Source organism: Argiope bruennichi, chromosome 6 (genome assembly GCF_947563725.1).
Source record: "Argiope bruennichi chromosome 6, qqArgBrue1.1, whole genome shotgun sequence".
Lineage (NCBI taxonomy): Eukaryota > Metazoa > Arthropoda > Arachnida > Araneae > Araneidae > Argiope > Argiope bruennichi.
Window position 1 is genome coordinate 45,986,345 of NC_079156.1, and position 15,639 is coordinate 46,001,983.

At 27.1% G+C, this 15,639-nt stretch overlaps 1 protein-coding gene and 1 long non-coding RNA gene across 2 annotated transcripts in view; one reads left to right on the forward strand and one right to left on the reverse strand.

The window, feature by feature from the left end:
* Window positions 1-15,639, forward strand: part of LOC129972729 (glutamate receptor ionotropic, NMDA 2C-like) — a 313,970-nt gene that overhangs the window by 293,816 nt on the left and 4,515 nt on the right. The window lies entirely within an intron of this gene.
* Window positions 1-15,639, reverse strand: part of LOC129972730 (uncharacterized) — a 105,221-nt gene that overhangs the window by 24,385 nt on the left and 65,197 nt on the right. The window contains exon 2 of the long non-coding RNA XR_008784888.1: window positions 9,666-9,726. This is a non-coding gene — a long non-coding RNA (uncharacterized LOC129972730). The remainder of the gene's footprint in view (window positions 1-9,665; window positions 9,727-15,639) is intronic.

The window sequence follows — 15,639 nt, forward strand, 5'->3', positions numbered from 1 at the left end:
CTTTTTTCTCCCCAACTGTAGTTTGCAATTTTCCCCATATGGAATTGTGATTAGTAGTATGGAGTGGAATTTGAGTTTAGTAGTAAAAGTAGTAAAAAGACCGAATATGGATTTTTTCATGTCTTCGGCTCAGATGATTGGCTCAATTTTCAATATAAATTTACTGTATTGGTCATACAACTGCATACCAAATTTCATTTATTTAAGTTGATACATTTTCGAGTCATGCACCATCTGTTACTTTGCATGTACGCAAATATGCAAAGTAACAGATGATCGCATTGTTGAAGGATTTAGCCTGCAGATTAGCAGACATTGTCATTCTTGATGATAAGAATATGAATTTCATTTATCTAGATCTTTACGCTTTTGAATTATGTTGTTTGCATACTCACGTCGAGACAGATATTCCTTTAGAGCATTTCTTACAAAATTCAAAAGACATCTATAAATTTGGTAGTAGGAACACAAACGTAATTTCGTCTTTCTAGCTAAATGCATTTTTTAACATTCGGACTTAGGGACAGACATGAATGATTTCGAAAATGTATTTTTTGGAATAAAGGGAATTTTTTAAAAAATGTAGATTTATAAATATTTTAAAGTCTAATTTTTCGAAAATTTTAATATTTTATTTTATGTACCATATATAAGAGAAAGTAAAAAATCTATTAATAAAAATTATTAGTTGCATCAATAATTAAAGAGATAGTAATCAATTAATGGAATGACAGATAAAGTGACAACTCTTTATTAAGTGCTAAGTGTAATATTATATTTTTGAAAAAAAATCATAGAGTAAATATTATTTATTTTTTTTCCACATATTAAGACATGAAAATAAAAATACATATTTTCCAGAATATCTGTCTTTAAATTATTTTCTATTTAATATATCACTAGTATCAACTATTTTTCTTCAATACTAATTATGCTTCGGAAATTTAATTCACTCTTTTCGACGAAACATTATTCTTTAAGATCAACTCCACATTTTATGATATAGTTTTAAATAATAATTAAGGAATTTTTAAAATTCATGCAATTTAAATCCAAGCTAGTTATTGTTAATAACCTCTTAAAACTCTTTCAGACAAAATCAATTTTTGAAAATGTCATTCACGCTATTAAAATGTTATGAAACTGAAAATATTATAGTTAAGATGCCTTGGAACCAAAACTTTAATGAAAACTAATTAAAACTTCCTTTTCAATTAAAAGTTTACTGACTTCTACATGTAATTAATGCAATATTAATGTTTTCATTTTATTTAATAATGCTTGGCTTTTTTGACATGGTGGTAATATTAATGATATGGGGTAATTGATATAGGGTTAATCATGTGGGGTAGTATTTTGTATCTAATAAGATATTAAACGAAAAAAATATAAATTGTTATGTTAGGGGTAAATTAAATGGTTAAAACTATAAAAATTATTAATTAATCTCTAATATAAAAATTAAACTAAACATTAAAAAATTCTGGTCTAAATAAGATCGATATAGTTCAGTTAACAAAATAAACAAGAAAGAATAATTTCATTCACAGCCTTCTAAATAGAAGTATGAAGGGAATTGCATTTCAGTTTTATGTATATTTCTTCCATATTAAAAATTTAAATTTTTCAGGAAACTGTAAATACATTTTAAATTCTTTTTTACATTATTTTTATGATAGTTGATATTACTTTTATTCATTAAATTATTCACTACATTCCTGAAGTTATATACCTTTTTAGAATACATAAAAATATTCTTTAGTTCAAAAATTAATTTTAATGACGTATTATTTTCAAACAATCACAAATGTCACTAATACACGATCCTTCAAATAACTGAAATACTTGTTTATCAATACAATATAAATTTATAGTTAAACTTACATCAATAATGTTATGGAATGAAATATGCCGTATAGAAATAGCGATTTAGATCGATTCACCTACCTTTCATCTTAATTTTTCGTTCAATGGTTTTCGTGTGTTTTTGAACTTCTTTAATTAGGCTGGAATCTTTTCTTTTTAAGAGCTTCCGAAGAATTTGAGATGGAATAATGCTTCAAAGTTCATTATAAATAATCTACATAAATTTGTTATCAAACTTGTTTGTTAGTAAAAAAATGGGGTATTAGAACCGATATTTTCTTATTAATTATGAGCTATCTTTATTGATTGTATTCAACAAGAATATTAGTTGTTTTAAATTACAATTAAATCTCTTAATCATAATTTGATGTAACTGATAATCGCAACAAATTATTTGTTAATATTAATTTGTCACTACCATGAATTTTATCTAATACGGAAAGGCACTAAACGACCACTCTATGAAGTGCGCCCGAGTTGTCTGGATATCATGGCTAATTTTCTTCTACTTTCATTAAATATGATTTATACCAGTGGCGCGTGCTTTGTTTGTTAGAGAGCTCTCCCAGATGGATTGGGGAAGGGCAGGAATATTTTCTAAAAACATTCAAAGGATGTTAATACCTCTGTCTCTCTCTAAAGGATGTCAAAACTCTTAAGAAAACGGGTTGTCATTGAGAAATTGAAATGAAAATGAAACTCGGGAGTTCCAGTATTCTGAGGCCCTTGAACTAAAATGATATTAAGAAAAATACAATTAACGCTATGTTATTTTAGAAGTTTTTTACTTGTTCTGAATTCTATAGGATGGGATAAAGTTTCAAGGTATCATAGGGCCCTTAAATATCAAATTTCTTCGTAATCTATTGCATATTGTTCTTCCATTTTTAGTAAAGCGATTTTATAGTATTAATTTCAAATAATAAGTATAATTTTTCTTTATCAAATAACGCGATAAATATTTAATGGAACAATGAAAAAAGTTTATATTTCATTTTGCAATAAAATTCATTGTTGAAGTCCATGAAATCCATCGTTAAAATTTAAATATTATATATATATATATATATATATATATATATATATATATATATATATATATATATATATATATATAATATTCTTGGAAGTTATCACCAAAAATGCGAAAAAATCGCATTTAATTATTAAAATTTCAAAAAGTAGTACTGAAATGAACATACCTTTCTTCCAAAGTACATACGAACCAAATTTTATACCTATAAATCTAACAACTTGTAATAATAGAACAATACAAACGCTCAAATTCTTTTGAATACAAGAAAAAATTATTTCTCCTGCTGAAACGTTATCTGGTTCAGACTTAGGCTCTTAGGTTTATTGGCTGAAATTTAATAATTAATTTGTAATTTTATCTAAAATAATTGGCAATATTTTAGATGATATTGACAAATAAAATGAGATGGAATAAAAACACAAGGAGAGGATGATATTGATTGCGTATACAATATTAAATAATTTTATATTTGCATAAACAAATTCACATTAGAATTTTAAAATGAAACTATATTATAGAAATGGCTATTTTTCATGGAATGATTATAACATTTTTTGATGAGAATTTAACCTATTATTAGTTTAGAAAATTATGCTCGTAGAATTTTAATATTAAAATAAATAACCCATTATTAATAAACTTTATTAAACTAAAGGTTATCATGAACCAAAGAAGCGTTTTATCAAATAGATCTGCTACATTATTTTAAATCAAAAACACTATTTTGAATAAGTACTTTCTTTGTGTAATTTTTTTTCAATCTTCTTTGTTTCCTTTTTTCTTCATTAATATATGTAACTAAAAAAGTCATAAGGGAATTTTCCATGTTCCTTAGATAAATAACTTCTGGCTGTAAAACGTAATCTATATGTTATAATTTTAAAAATGTCACTAAACGAATATTAATACATTTTAAGTTTATATTTTTATCAAAAAATGTTAAAAAATAACAAATTTCTCCTCCATTTTAACTTCAGCAATAATTATATCTTCTAACATTTAATAATAAATATGATCAAATTAAGATAATTTTTATTCTAATCCCCCATCATCCTGAAGAGTAATGTAACCAATAAAACTGCTTGATGTCATAAAGCACTGAAAATGCTGCTTTTGAGTTATTATTATCAAAATTGCATTCGACAAAAAATTATAACTCCACAATAAGTATTTTCATTAAATTCTGCTACCCCATTAAACGGATTCCAACTTAACATTAACAATTACCTGGAAAAATGCTTCTGTTTTAGAAGGTCTTTAATGCTAAAAAATTACTAAAATCCTAAATCAGATATTCCAGCTGAAACTAAAACAATAGGTAGTTATCTGGAAATATATGAGGTGAAGGATGTATATTGTTCTGAATAGAATCAAAAGATACTGTGAATGACTCAAACTGCTTTTGTGTGTGAAAGGGGAAAAGATTTAATCAGAAAAAGGAATGTATGGCTCAATGTAAAGTCGTTGAGTGACGACAATGGGACTCTCGAGAATGTATCTGCTCAGTCCGCCCACTTTCCTAATTTAAGTTCTTTGTCTTGTTGCGAAAGTCAGCTAAGGAGATCTCCAGGGAAATTTTTTTTCACCTGCCTATTAGATTCTAGGTTTTTTTTTGTGCCACTTGAAAGACAGGAAAGTGCAAGGGATTGGACGAGAAATTTTTAATTTTCCACTGTTGTTCCAATAGAGTAATGTGGAAATGTATTGTATATTTAATGCAATTTGCACAGATAGTGCTTGAAAAAACATTCGATAAATGAAATTTTAAAAATTTCAAATGATGATAGAATGTTTTAAGAATAAATGAAAGGCATTTTAGCTACCTTAAAAATTGCTGCTTATCAAGAAATTAAAAAAAAAGAAATATTATAACAATATTTGTTTTAGAGGGCAGAATTGAAATAATATTTCACAATATTCCAATTGCAAAAGTGACTGAAGAAAAAAATTGAAAATAACCAGAGTGATTTTAGGAAGAACAATTTTTCAGTCTCTTCGTTTATCTCAGATTTAATTACCAGAAGAGGAATGTAGTAAATTCTAGAAGGGTTTTTTTCTTATAGTCATGATAAAATGTTTTCTTTCAAACTGTTACTACACAAATTAACGAAATAAAAAAAAATAGGAGCTATTTCAGGATGACTATGCAGAGACATAAAATATGAAATTGTTTTTAAATTAAGCATCAGAACAACTAATGGCAAGTGAAAGAAATTTGCTCGATTGCACAAGCAAGTCATCTCGTAGTTCGTCTAAATCTTTCACAACATTACTTGACCAGAAGTGTCAGAAAATCTGATACTGATAAGTATTTTCTTAGGTTACCAGTGACCATACACCCCATTAAACTCTTAATGCATGACATTCCTGTCCAGTCTCACAGACTATTTTTTTACTCCATCTCTCTGTCAAAATGTTCTTGTTCAAACACGATATTATCATAATCCAGCAGCTTTCGATGACACGAAATTTGCTTTTCTAATTCTTTTGTTTAATAAAAAAAATCAATTTTTTAATAATAGTTTCATACACATTTAGAAATAATTCCCTAATTTTTATGAACAAGTATTATTTCTTCATTATCTATGCTTACAAAATAATGTATGCGTATGCCAATGCTCAACAGAATTAAAATTAAATCTACCAAGAGCGACACAGATATATTTTAACAAATAAGAATGTAACTTGAATTGAAATTTTGAAATTTCAATTATATAATTTAATTAATAATTACATAATTAAAATTTTAAAATTAATTTAATTAATAATTAAATGGAAAATTAATGTTTTTCCTCTGTAAATTATGATAAGTGATCTGAAGGTCAAATAAAATGATGTGTGAATATATATATATATATATATATATATATATATATATATATATATATATATATATAGTTTCGTATAAATTTTTGGAAATATTCCCCTTATTAACTGTGAATTTGGGGTTCTACATGTGTGAAATATTATAACAAAAGCAAATTTTTACCCAATTTAAAAATTTAAAAAAGTATTTTTATTAATACTAATGTATTCTTTCTTTACTTTTGACAATTTTTTCAAAATTATATTTTTGTATGATTTTCAACAATGGTTTTATTGCTGCAATGAATTTCAAACCGTTTCCATTTTTTCCCAGTAAATATTAATTGCATGATTTTTTTTCTATTATTGGAGTCTAATATAAATGAATTTTGTTAATTCTTCTTATAGTTGCTTTAGTATTTAGAAAGTGAACTTGAATTACACAAAAGACAACGTGCAGTTTAAAATAAGTTACCCATATATGGCATCACCAGACTTGCTATGATGTCAATGTTACTATGACGCCGCGAGACTTGACTTTATTAAGTAAATTCTTTTTAGAGAAGCTCGAGCACCAAACTATATATAATGAATTTCAATTAAATCAACCAGTTTTCATGACGAACCAGTTTGTCGTTAAAGATGGCTAATCCTAAGTATTAGTCTTTAGATTTTTATCTATATATCCAATAACATTATTTTGCTAAGCGGAATCAGTCAAAACAAGAAATAAATTAAAAAGAAGGATTATTGAAGAATATGGTACTTATTGACTTATGATGATATTTTAATGTGATGGATTACATTCTTATTTTTTAAAATATATCTGCGTTTGCGCTTGGTAGCTTTAGATCTCATTTTCAATACTATTTAGCACTGACATATACATATATCATTTTATAAGCGATTTTTAAAACTATGTGGTTCATTTTCAACTGATAACGTATTGAGCAAACCAAACAACAGATATAGTTTATTCATATTAAAAAAAAATCTTTACTTTAGAGCCACATGCTAAATCAATTATTTTTGAAGCATTCTTATTTAACTTAGATTGTTTCATTTTTATAAGGATAGAACTACGCAATCAATTTTTGAATTAATTTCTGATGCTGAGAGAATGGATTACATGAAAGAATACATTCTATTTTTATTCTTTCATTATTCGATTCTTTGTTAATCTTTTAATCTGATTCCAAATAAACACTACCAAATGGTAATAAATTTAAGAAGTAAAGTTATTTTGGGATTCTGTCATATTTAAAGTTATTAAAAATAAAGAGTCAAAAGCAATTACCATTCAATATCATACCTTTCTTTCCATTAATAAAAGTTATTTTTTTAAACCGCTTCAATTCCATTTATTTGTTTTAATGTGGCACTTGAGTTTAAACTTTCATGAAGAACCCACTTTATTAAAAGTGAGATAGTTGATTTCTCAAAAAATATTTTAATTCAGATATTCTTGGAAAATAGGAACGCAATCAATAAAAAAAATTCAATATACCACGATTTTATATAGCAAATAAAGTTTTTCCGTAAAATTAGGAGAAAACCTAATTTTTGAACTCTAAACACGAAATTGCTTCTTATAATTAAATTTACAACATTTATCCTTGCTTCATTTTAATTTTTCTACTTAATTATATCAACACATAAATGGAACAAATTTTTTCATTATTAAAATAATAATAATGACAAACGACTTCGCTAAAATCAGCAAATAAATTTTTCATAAAAATAATTTTAATTATCTTTTGATGAATAAAAAGTATTAAATGAAAAAAAAAACAATATTGGTGATAAAATATTTCTATATCTTTATTTTAAAAGTTAAGAAAATGGAACATTAATTTTATTTATTTTTATTTTACATTTAAATCTTTGAAAAGAAATCTTTTCTGAAAGTTTCACGCTCGCCATTTTATTACTTTATTTTTTAAAATCATTTGTATTGCAAGATATATTCGAATTATTAATTATGATGTATTTTTACAGAAATTATATGAAACATAATATAAACCGTGTAAATAAAAATAATGATGTTCTTATTCAAAAAAAAATATATTGTCGAGAAAAATATAAGAGAAGATGTCCCTCTTATAGAAAATCAGACTGTCTCTTTGCTTTTGAAAAACAAATTATTAAGTAATCCCATCAGGTGAGCAATTCTTTTGAATGTGTGTGGTATCATTGTTTTCATTTAGCACATAATCATAAAATTTGGCAGACGATTAGAATTTTATTTATAAGAAAAGAACAAAGATTTGATCAGAGAATGGGAATATATTGTTCGCTACAAGGTTGTGAGCCAGTTTGACTCCCGAGACCAAAGTTTTGAAAGCATCCGTTTTCCTAATTTAGTTCTATTGTTTTCTGGCAAAAGAATTCGACTCTGGGGATTGTCTGGAGAGTTTTTTTTCCATCTAATAAAGCTTTTTATGTTGTTTGGAAAAGGTTAGACAATGAATTATTCCGAATCTTTCGAACGCCAGATAAATAGTGTATTTTTTTTAGCAACAGAACAAGTAGCAAATGTTTTTGTTCGATTTAATTTTATCAGAAAATAACTGATAATGTAGGTTATTTTTACCCATTAAAACTTCTATAGATGAAAAAAAAATTAGATTTTCATGTTATTCTAACTAATTCACTAATATGCACGTTTCCAAACAATACGATGACTATTTAAAGCATCTTATTAATCTTGATCTGGGATCAGAGGACGAGGAAAACACTTGAAAATGCATTCTATTATTCAAAATTTCGTGTCACATTGGGTGGAAGACGTTTAGCCCATGGCGTCGTATTTAACGCACACTGATACTGAAGTTAGTTTATATTTTGATTTAAATCCTTTCAAAAATTTACTTTCTTTTCAATTTGACAACTTAAATGGTTTAGGGACCAAATTGGATTACGATCTTTATGGTGTATATTTTCTTAAGTTTCCTCCATATTTATATATTTCAGAAGTTAAATTAATATTACAGATAATAAATGGCTGTAGTACATTGAAATTTATATCTTGACCATGTGGAACATTCCCTTTTTTTTTTTTAGTACTACATTATTAACCATTGGAACTTTTCTTTTAAAGAAGATGCCAAGTGGTAGATTATTTTTTGAAAAGCTTGATAATCAGTAATAGTAAACAAATTGTATAAGTACTGCTGTTCTTAACGTAACAATAAATAAATAACAAAATAATTGAACTTTAATATTAAAATAATGCTGGCTTCCTGGCCTAGGGGTAGCGCGTCTTCCCCGTGATCTAGGCGTTCCGCAATCGAGTCCTGGTTCGGGCATGGTTGTTCTCTTCCTCGTGTTCTCTCTGTGAAGTGCGTGAATGAGCCCCCCCCCGTATAAAAAGGGTTGTGCAAGCGAGTGTGTGTGTGTGCTTCATTTGAGCTGGAAGTCAGACTTCTGAACTCGGGTGCTCAGGGGTCTTTACCCTCAGAAGCTACTGCGCAAACATTTGACTTAAAATAGTCTCACGACAAAAAAAAAATATTAAAATAATATTGAAAATTAATAATATTACATCGGAAGTAATATGAAAACGGAGATTTAAAGACATTCTCAATGTATACTGAATTGATTCCAAGACAATAACCTCCAATTCTGGCTATAAACGCGATGAGCACGAATAGTTGCATTTTCAAGAAAATATTATTTTTTGCCGTCCTGAAATGATTTGTATTTTATACATTATGTTTGCGGTATTAGATTAAGCTACTTATTTCACGACTTTGTATGATCTGAGAGGATTATAAATTTTTCAGACTTTCTGAATACTTCTTTTGCATAATTTGTATAGATGTTAACAATTTACAGTGGAATTGAAGAAGTTAACTAACGCTGAAAATTTTTAATCTCTGATTGACATTTTAAATTTTTGAAGAAATCTTAAGCATTTTCATAAAATTATTGCTAGAAAACTATATTTTTAACTTACCAAGTTGAAGTTATAATAATAGTAGCATACATTTCCACCTTTCTCCATGCTTTTCTTAAACCTAAAAACAAAAATTTGGATTTATTGCTGGCATCTAGCATTTTTTTTTTCATTTAGGAGAGAATTTAACAAAAATCTCAATGATTAAAGAAGAAAAAATAAAGCACCTAAAGAACAATTGAGAGATCAAGCATTAATTCCTTGTTACTTAAGAGTTTCACCCTGACTGGCTTAGAAAAAATTATTGTTTCTCCAGAAAAAGATCCTCCTTGAAAACAACTTTACAGAAAACAATTAATTTTTTTTTCTTCTTCTTGGAATTAAGGCTTAGTTGTGTACTTTCTTTAGGAAGATAATTAATCGTACAAAACATTATATTTCGTGGCAGAGTCCAAAAAATTAAATGTGGATTCAAGTTTCTGAAAAGGAAAATACTAAATGCTTCCCTCTGCTAATAATGAATTTCACGTTTATTTTGAAGGGAAAAAAAAAACAACCGAGAACTCATTTCCAAATCCTTGGGTTAGAAATGCTAGACAATCTTCAGATACCAAATTCATAATCTCCATTATCAAATAAAATAAAATACAATACCCTCGGATAATAGAGGCTAGTTTCACCCTCGGTGCTATATTATTCCAAAAAAAAAAATCTTAAGGAATACCGCCGTGACTTCTTACAATTAAAAATAATAAAATTTGTTTTAATACTCTTAATTTTATGAATTTAATTTAGTTATATATTAACGTCCCGTTTAAAGCAGTACTAGGGCTATTTTGGGACGGACCTAGTAATTCGGTCAGATGATGAGGACGATACCTGAGCTGGCACCCCCCCCCCCCTCTCCTCACCACACCACACCAAAGGGAGGATTGTTGGCCCCAACGGCTTTATCATGCAACAGACCCCCTTACACAGCGGTTCTTCGGTGAAATCGGGTTTAGAACCTGAAATCCTACGGATCACAAGCCGAGTCCTTACCACCATGCCACCGCGATGCTCTTAATTTTACAAAATACTATTAGTAAATGAATTAAATAATTAAAGAATAAGCATTTTTTTCAGAATTTTTTATCATTAATTTCCCTTATATAATACTAATAAGGCACTTGAAAATATCTATGCTTCATTAATAATTCAGTCTGTTCCATAGAGGCATAGCGGCAGAATAATCGATTTCTGATCAAAGGATCGTAAGTTTTAAACTATACCTACAGGATACATGGATATGCAATGCATTATCTGAAATATATCTGCAATGCAGTATCTGATACAACATCTGAAACTCATTATATTCTTCAGGACAAATATCCGGTTGGCATTTAAAGAAGGGGATGATGGCTCAAATGCCGTTCTCGGTCTCTGATGTCGGTTTCATATTAGCAATTGCATTTATAGTATGGAAATCTTAATCAAACTAAACAAATGTATGCTTTGAATCCTAAGGGAAGGTCATCATAGGTGAAGCACAGCGATAATTAGCTGTTGTGTCAATAAACTAAAATATATTATCTTGTCTGAAAGGCAGAAGAAAGGCTAGTTTGTTGTACTAGCTTAATTTTGAAGATATATTATATACTATAGTAGTTGGAGCTAGTGATCAACTGACGTCTGGGATAGCATGATTGCCTTAGCCTGCTGATCTCTATTCGAAACTAAGTAAACTGAGGTGTCAGTCAAACTGAAATGAAGTTCTCTGCACATGCCTTCAACACAAGAGGCAGAAAAATAAGTTATTTTGTTGCAATGTCAAAATCACCAGATAATGGCATCAATGGCATTGTTCTTGCAATTTAAAAAATATATTCAAGTCCTTCGAGACCTTTTTTCAGACCTTGCTCATTTTTCAATAGAAATTTTTAATGTAAAATTTCATAGATTAAGTGTAATTTTTTTTTAAAGCAGAGCTTCTATAACATAATTAAGCACAGTTTTGCTGAAAATGAACCCCGTTTTGGATCTTCACCAGGACTGCAAAGTAATCGTTTATTTTCCTGGGCAGAATGTGTTTTTGAAACTTAAGTATAATTGTATTTTACATAACTGTATTTGAATTTAATGAATATTCTGTAGTATCTGAGAATAACGTTGAACAAACATGTTAAACACAATCAAACATGTTAAAGACCATTAGGATATTCATTCATTACCATTCATTTTATTCAAGCATAGATTGTACCATTGAAAATTTTTCCCAAACTGAAAAATAAATACTCTACTATATTTTGGAATTCATTCCATTAGTCTTTTGCTTTTATCTAAACATAATTCATTATTAATGAACAATTACATTGGTGAAAAAAATATCGTTTTCAATTGTTGCGCTGTATCTCATTGTATTATATGTGCTATCATATATTTCTAAAAACTTGTTTTTGAGTATTTTCATAAAATTTATGCAACATACAGAAATTTAATTAAATCGCGTGAAGACCAGTACCATCTCTTCCTAAGAATTGTTAACTGAAATTCTTTTCAGACGATAATCATTTTTTTTCCTTTGGGAATGATTCTCTATTATTAATGATTCTTTCTGTTAATTTAATTTTATTTTCTAAAGCCTCATATATTTACCCAGAATAAAACTATTTTTAAATCTGTGTTGTATGTAGATTACAAAATACATTATTCTCAGATACTACAGAATATTCATTAAATTCAAATACAATTATGTAGAATATAATTACGTTGCGATGCTTATACTTAAGTTTCAAAAACACATTTTGCCCAGGAAAATAAACGATTGTATTCTTCTTCTTCGAAACGATTTTGTGAATGATTATCCGTATACAGTTTATCAACAACTGTAAATGATGTTATGTCCTTAGATTTCATCTTAAGAATAATTTATCATTATGAAATTCAATACACAATATACAAGGAATAGGCAGGGTATTTCTGATTTCAGAGTTAGCTGATTGATAAAAAATGAGACATGCGTTGATGATGTTTGTATTTTTTATCATATTACACTACTGTTTTTGAGATATATTAATTATTTTTTCGGTCTGTCGTATATTTTCTAAAGAAATATAATTAGCCTTTTTTTCCCCCTCAGATACATATATTAAATACATATCTATTCTAATAAGTTTCATTAAAGTATTTCTACTTCGTGATATCCATTACAAATAGACTAATTTTTTTAATCCATAAATAAATCGTCTTTCATTAAGATTTCTAATCAATTTTAAAAACTAAAAAAATCAGTATTAAAAAAAGATGTTATCCATAATCTGAAAGAATGAGTATCTTAACCCCTTAATGGACCATTTTTTTCTAGGCATATTATGTTAAAATATTTTTAGGCTTGAAATTAGAATAAGAAAAGGGATTCATTTAGCTAAGTAGATAAATTTAATTTGATTAATTAATTAATTTGGTTAATTAATAATTAAGTAAGAAATCAAGACACATCATTTTGTCTGAGATAAAGAACTGAAGCATCTAAGTTTCTGACTTACTAAGAGAATTTGTCAGAACTTATGCCAACTTACATCATTTCATACAAAGATTGATACATTTGGTGGGAAGCATACTTCCCATGGCCCTAGAGAGGGTTAATTTGAAAGATGTTTGGATTTTTATAATAGATTAGGGATTACAAGTTAATATCTTATCTGAGATATTACTAGTCGTAATATCTCAGAGTAATAATTATTAAAATTATTGCTCTGAGATATTACGACTTACTCTTAACGCAGATACTATTCAGGGTGAAACAAGAATGTTGACCGACAATAAATTTTTGATGCATAATTCTTGCTTCATTTTCATGATAGGTTACAAAACAAATGTAGCTTATTTGATAAGCTTTCAATTAATTTCCCCCTTGGTCATGCTTATCAAAAAGTTAAGCTTCAATTAATTATATCGGAGGAACGAGAAATTAATGTAAATAAATTAAAAATAAACCATAAAATATTTTTATTTGAAATGAAAAAAAATGAAAACCATGAGAAACTTATAGCTTGGGAAAACTCATAATAATCTATCATGAAATATATTGCTTCAGTTCTTTAATATCATTGATAAATGACCAATCATATACATAAAACATTTTTTTTCGTCTTTTTAAAAGAAATGATAATTTCAGAAATATAATAATTAATAATAATAATCATAGGGGAAAAATACAGCTCTTTCAAAATTTAGAATATTTGAATTTAATATTAATAAATTTAATAAGACAATTTTGAAACGCACCCTTCCTGTTAGGTTTCTGTAAAAGATTTTTTAAACTTTATTTCCACTTTCTATTTGTGAATTAATAAATCGTTAATATTAATATTATAAAATTTTGAAATCATTTTTTACAGAAATTCACTACTCGACCACTGTATCTTATGGACCTAATCTAAGTAAATCTATAGATTAAAGGATAATTAAGTTAAATAAATGAAAACAGAATGTTACTATTGAGAATGCCCAGTTATACAAACTTTCAGACACCTAGCACATCAGGAATTTAATAAAAATTCGGCTGCAAAACTTTATCTGTATCAGCAAATTCGATAAAATATAATTTCTTCTGTACACTCTAAAGAGGAATTTATATTATATAAGATTCAAAATAAACAAAAATATACATTTGCAATTTCTTGCAGATATTTATATTATTTATGAAATAATATACAGTACAAAAGCTTCTAAATACATGATTACTTTTAATGGTATTTGTTCAAAGCATAGACAGCTTATAAAATGCATGTTTCGGAAAAGGATTTATTTTGATTGTATTCAATTCCCCGCGGCTAATACAATATAGACATTTATAACAAGGATAAAAGGCTGCAACCGCAAAACTGGTGATATCATAATGTATTTTTCACCCGATTATATGTTCCAAGTTGCATAAAAAAAAAAAAAAAGATGATTTTGATATTGAAATCCTCTAGGCTTGTAGATGCTACCATTTGGGGATGAAAAGTTTGCTAGAGGAAATATTTGTTTAAACAAAGCATTTCTGTTCAGCATGAGTCAATATGCTTTTTCAATGAAATACAAAATAAATTCTTATTTAAATCCAGAAAAAAAAAATCTTACAATAAAATTCATATCTAGACAAATAAAGAATGGCCTCTGAAATTTTTAGAATTAAAATAGTTATCAAAAATATAGTTTAAAAAAAAATTCAAAGATTTGAATTATGTTTTACTGCTGTCTAAGTGATTTTTTTTTTTTTTTTTTACAAATAGCATAATTCATATTATGTGAATAGAGAACAACTCATCTTTTCAAGCATATTAAGTATTAATATTCAATTATTCGAAATTCAAACAAATTATTCTTTTCTCGATTTATTGTTTCAATTTCCAAAAATTTTCTCGAAATTATTTTCTTTCCTCCATTTTTTGCAATGAGAACTTTTAATCAACTGAATTCGTGACTTTTCAGAAATTCATTCTTTAAGATAAAATTTAGGTGGGCCTAAGAAATTCTTTGTAATAAATTTTGGTATTACTGAAAATGAAAGATTGAAATACTTTTTTTAAGTCCAACTGCGTTGTAAATATAAATTTTAAAAATGCTTTTTACGAAACTGATAAAAAAAATTATTCAGCTTATAATTTCGATACGTGCTTTTCTTGTATGGGTGTCTTTTTTGAAACTCTCCGAATACATTATCTTTTGTTGATAAGTTTTAAAGATATTTCGCAAGGCATTTATTAATATGATGTATGAGTAGATTTAAACTTTCAAAATTTAAAACTTTTAATAAAGTTTTAAGCAGTCAAAGTGAATAAACCTTAACATGTTTTCATTTAATCATATATCTGAAATATAAAAAAAATACTTTATTTGTGAAATTTAAAGAATATATTTTATATATAATTATCTGCTTTTTAATGAAACGCGAGAAGCATAAGTCTTTTAACTTGCTAAGAGACTTCAAAAGAGATGCAAAAACTAATTATTTATGTATTTGCGAAGTATACAAAATGTCTTTGACGTCTCTGATGTCGAAACAATT